Below are 6,000 nucleotides of genomic sequence, written 5' to 3'. Positions count from 1 at the left end.
GCATCAACTGTCCTGCGTATCGGTTTTTTACATCTTGGTACGAACAGGCTTTTAGGTTCTCTTGCATGGCCAGTTTCTGAGGACTGGTCGGTGAAAACAGTTCTGTTGTTTGAGAGTGTGTAGTTTGTTCTTGATTTGCTTACATGTAGATGGATGGTGCAATATATATGTCAGGTATATACAAATACATGATCACGCAGATGTTACAGTGGGGTCCAAGAGCCTGAGTCCAGTTCCAGAAACTCATAACTAACAGAAATGTGAAGTCAAACTGTTGCATATTGTTTTTATGAAGGAAGTGAAAGAATTTTATATTCATCTGGTTGTTTTAAAAAAAAAAAATAGAATTTCAGAATCCACTTTATCCACGCGCTCTTTAAGATTACGTCAGAGATGCATTGTGATGGCTTGATGTTACAATTAGTCTCGGATGTTTGTTGTGGGTGAGATCAGGTAGCTACAGAGGGAAAGCCGTACAAGTCAGCACTCAGATACTTCAAAGTTTTTTTTCTCTACCTTTTGATTGTAAAAGCCATTGTTTTGATGGAAAAGGAAGCTTGAAGTAATGACACGGCTCTATAGAGGGGCACCTCTCTCTGGTCCGTCTGTAGTTATCGCTGAAGTTAAGTTTTAATTGAGGAGTTTGTTAATGTCTTCAGCAGTGATTCATGCTATTGTTTGAGCCGTAATAAAGACATTAGACTTAAAAACAAGTAGACAAAGTCCTTTATCAAGTTTCAGCACCCACTGCAATAGGAAGTACACACGAGACCTAATATAGAAAAGCAAGTATTTTTGTTCATTAATTAAATCATTAATTTGATTCATACCAGTTGAATACAAAGATTTTTTTTTATTTGTATTTTTTATCATTAAAACGTAAAGTTCTTGGTAGTGGACTCCGACTCTTGGACCCCCCTGTATGCAAACATAGATGTTTTCGTATAAAGATGTACCGGTATATATGTCTGTTTGTATGTGTTTGTATAATTTTAATGTATATATTTTATAAATCATCTACAATTGCATTTCTATATGTTTTAATGAAACTGCAAATAAATATGCTGTTTTTTTTACAAATGACGTTTGGAAAATCATTACGGGAATAAAGTGTATACCAATGTTCTAGTTGAGTGATGATGATCTGGTATTTTCTTTTTATCAGTGTGTTATACGGTCTATTATTTGAGACACGGTTTTGAATTACATTAATGCAGAAACAATGACAGGAAAGAGATGTTCTCGTCTGACAGTTTGAGAGAGTATGAGATGCTAATTCTTACAGTCGGGGCTCTTTTCCTCACGGTGGCGTCTCGGTCTAGCCTGGCCTCCAAAGAGCCGATTGCAATGCTCCAAAGGATCAGCAGATGGAAACATGTCCTCACCTGAGGGTAGGAGGCTAAGTGTGTGTATGCATGCGGAGAAAGGCTACATGAAATCAGCCCCAGGTGATGACCAAGATCAGTTCAGCGCTGACATTTATTTTATCTATGAAGTGTGACCTTTATATTTCAATTAATTACATTATTTTTTTCAAGCTTACAACATTTTCGTCCTTTTGCTTTCGTTTTCAGGCGGCGTAAGTCTGAGTAGTATATTTGATTCAACTTTATTATCATTGCATGCAGCAAATATCTAACCAGATACAAACAGCATCAGAAGTGCATAAAGGGATGTGTAAAGATGAACAATAGACCATTTGGGTAGTGATCGTAAGCAGGGATGTGATATGTACAAGAATATAAAAGATGTAAAGCAGCTGATGAGGATCAAAAATAAAAAGCAGGTATTATGGAAGAAAAATGTGTATTCTTGGTGCATTCATTCTGAGATGATAGTTATGTGCTGCAAAATCATAGTGATACTCCACACAGTGTCTGAGTGTGATGCTGTCATTGGGTGTGATGTCTCTCTGGGAACAAATAGTGATATTCAGCATCTTAATCGGGGGTCTCAAACTCTAATCCGGCCCGCCACGTCATTTTATGTGGCCCGCGAATCCGCCAGCAAAAAAAACAAACCTTTTTTTTATTTTTTATTTTTAAGTTCGACTAATAATAAAAATATCCCCATAGTCGAAATTATGAGATAGAAAGTCGAAGTTATCAGATAGAAAGTCATAACTATGATAGAAAGTCATAATTCTGAGATAGAAAGTCAAAATTCTGAGATTGAAAGTCAAAATTATGAAATAGAAAGTCAAAATTATGAGATACTTAAACAGTCATAGAAGCAGCTCTTTGGCTTACTGTACATTTAACATGGAAATGTATTGTGAGCACATTGAAGACTGTGAATGCAGAGAGGTATTTAACAATATGTTACGAGTAGTTACATTTACAACCGGCCCTTTGCGGGCGACCATGATGCTGATGTGGGCCGGAGTGAAAATGAGTTTGAGACCCCTGGTCTTAATTGTGAATCGGCTCTGTGTAGCATTAGATGCGGTATCATCTCCGGTTCAACCACAATTGTTTCTGTTGAGGGACAGGATTATGGCAGCAATATTGCCAGCCAATCAGTATAGTGCCTTGTAAATAATTGTATTGTTAATGCCCCCCAAACAGCTAGTTTCATTAGAGGAGGCTGTGTCGCAGTGGAATCCCAACAATGTCTGAAAAAAGATTGCTGATACCCCTACATGTAATTACAGCTTGAGCTAAGAAATCAATTGGCGAGATTCCCTTCAAGTTGGCAATTATATAAAAATGTGTGAACATATGGATGCGTGTTTGTACTGTCCAAATGGTCTGTGTGCAATAGTGAGGGCTTGTTTCAATGAGGATCTCCGCCCATCAAGTTGGATTCATACGTGTGTGTGTTTGAATGATGGGAGGAGAAGAGGTCAGCACGACAGAGGGAACACGGCTGCATGGAGTGAAATATTAGTCCAGACTGAGGGGTTTAAATGAGCCACTCCGTGCTCTCCAATAGAAATAAATGAGATGGGAAGGAGGGAGTACATGAAGGCTGAGTGCGGAGAGAAATGGCTTAGAATCTAAACTAAAAAACACAAGATCAAGAGAACCTGTGGAGTCGGAGGCAGATTTATAATGACCATCTGATAAGGAGGGATGGAGCCTCAAGTCCACGAAGCATCAGCAAAAGAGACATTGAATAAATAGTGCATAGTGGGGTTGTACTTAGATAATACTGTGGCATTAAAAACAAGGAATGTTACTTGTACATATACAGTATGTATAATTGTATACATTCAGAATGAAAATCTGAACTCTGGAAGTATACCAATATGTTGATGTCCAAGCTAAACTATGAACTATAAATTGAATCACATCACATTTTTTAATAGCTTTTATTATCACCCTTTCTTCATTTATATCTCTGCCAGGAGAATCATGCTTTATCACTCACACAAGTCTGTGCGTGCGTCCGTGAATGAACGTGCACCTCTGTGTCTGTCCGCGGCTAATCCTTCATTCTGCTCCAGCAAACTGCAGAAGGTTTTGGGTGGCTAGTTATGGCTGCATGCTGAATTGCCTCTTGTGGTTGCATTGACTCACACTTTCTCAAGACACCTTTTATTGCCAGTTTTATTCTGCCATTGAGTGCCTGCTGACTCCTCACACACTACTCTTAACCGGCCGCAAGTGTTAACACAGCCGACCCCCAGCCACTACTCTGCGCCCACAGTGGAGGAAAACAGTTTGCTCTCTTTGACTGTTTTGGACGGTGTGTTTGGCCAACAGCTAACGGAACTACACACACAGCTGACTGCATCGCAGGCCCTCAGCTGCTGCTCTGCGTCCAGAGACACAGGTATTCCATGCCTTGCAATTAGGCATCAACATGATGTTTACACGGATATTGACGAAAAATAGACCAGCCCTGATTACAATGAGAGCGTATCTGTGAGACGTGCAAGTGAAAAACACATCTGATACACTTGTGTTCGAGACAGGAGGGTGAGCCAATTGTGGGCTGTATTCATTCAATTAAACATTACAGCAGTGGTTGTTGTGGACACACCTGGTATAGGTATGAGTGCACCTTTCTAGTATTTAGTGCACAAGCATCCACTAAAAGCATGCACAGCAAACTGCACTATGTGAACAAAGCAAAGGAGAAGCTTGTATAACGGCGCACATAGAGCGAGATCATGTTCTGTTCAGGTAAACATTATACCACTATATCTTTACAAATAGTCGTTTACTGCTATATTTATGTTCAGAATGTTAACTTCAGCTCTTTTAAATTTGGTAGCTACATTTATTGGTGTTTATTCCACACATGCTATTGTATCGCAAAGCTTATAGCTTCCTTAATGTAAAGTTGGACGCTACAGTGATTGTACAGTATAGCACCTTAAAAATGCAGCCTCATGGTAATTTGACTATCACCATAATGGCAGAGTACATCAGAGAAAAGTAAATCAACTTTTCTGTATGATGGTACTTTTTTTAAGGAGTACAATGTCACAAAAAGTCTGGCAGAAATCAGGCATTGACACTTAGCTGAGAGATAGGAGACAGCTGACTCAGGAGGACTGCAGTCATCTCTCAGGCAGACACACACAAACACCAAGCCGGCATAAACTCTATCACGCTGACACTTTGGAACTGTAATTAGCTTCTGAACACTTCTAAATGTTAGTATCAGGACAGCTGCTCACATTCGCAGACTTAGCCGATTGCCTCTTCCATCAAGGGTGACACATAGCATACATCAATAGGCCTGAGACCTTGACTCCCTGCTACCGATACATTAAGAGAGGCCTAAATTTGACACGGCCTCTCAGAAACATGACAACGCAGAACAGGCCACAGACCTCTCACACCACATTATTCTCCACCATGACAGCATCAACAGGAGAACGGGTGGTGCTGGCGGACGAGGGGAAGAGCTTTGTGCAGTTGATCAGTGGTAAGGTTCAGAACAAGGATAAGAGTAGTCTATGGGTAGTCATCTGAATTTTTGCGCACTATTGCACACCCTTAAGGACATCGGGCTGCATATCAACAAAGAAGTTGTTCCAGGGGAGCTGGACTAGGAGGAGCAAGGCAAGGCAAGTTTATTTGTATCGCACATTTCAACAACAAGATAATTCAAAGTGCTTCACATGAAACCATTAAAAGCATCAAAACATAAGGCAAAAGAAAAGGAGATTTAAAAACAATTAAGAACAGTCATTAAAACACTAAAACGTAGTGTGAGAAATAAAATACAGTCGTAAAATGCAGAAATGCGGGAAATTGATTCCTTGAATCTGGTCAAATTAAAGGCAGCAGCAAACTGAAAAGTCTTCAATCTTGATTTAAATGAGCTGAGGGTCTCAGCAGACCTGCAGCTTTCCGGGACTTTGTTCCAGATATGTGGAGCAGAAAAACTGAACGCTGCTTCTCCATGTTTAGTTCTGACTCTGGGAACAGAAAGTAGACCGGTCCCAGACGACCTGAGGGGTCGGGATGGTTCATAAGGTAGCAGCAGATCAGAGATGTATTTTGGCCCTAAACCATTCAGTGCTTTGTAAACCAACAGCAGGATTTTAAAGTCAATTCTTTGTTGGACAGGAAGCCAGTGCAAAGACCTCAGAACTGGAGTGATGTGATCCACCCTCCTGGTCTTAGTGAGGACTCGAGCTGCAGCTTTCTGAATCAGCTGCAGCTTTCTGACGGACTTTTTACAGAGACCTGTAAACACACCGTTACAGTAGTCCAGTCTGCTGAAGATAAATGCGTGGACAAGTTTTTACAAATCCTGTTGAGACATAAGTCCTCTAATCCTTGATATATTCTTCAGGTGATAGTAGGCTGATTCTGTAATTGTCTTGATATGGCTGTTCAGGTTGAGGTCTGAATCCATAACTACACCTAGATTTCTGGTTTGGTTTGTGGGTTTTAACATCAGTAATTGAAGCTGAGCGCTGACTGAGCAGGTGGTATCAAGTAGGGAAGGCAAAGAAGCACAGGTCACAGCCATCATCTGGGTAGTGATCTGGGATGTGGTGGTGGCCTCAACAAAAAAACAAACAAAGCACCTGAC

The sequence above is a fragment of the Melanostigma gelatinosum genome (genome assembly GCF_949748355.1).
Source record: "Melanostigma gelatinosum genome assembly, chromosome: 9".
NCBI lineage: Eukaryota > Metazoa > Chordata > Actinopteri > Perciformes > Zoarcidae > Melanostigma > Melanostigma gelatinosum.
The sequence above is the reverse complement of the archived record's forward strand: the minus strand, read 5'-3'. Positions refer to the sequence as shown.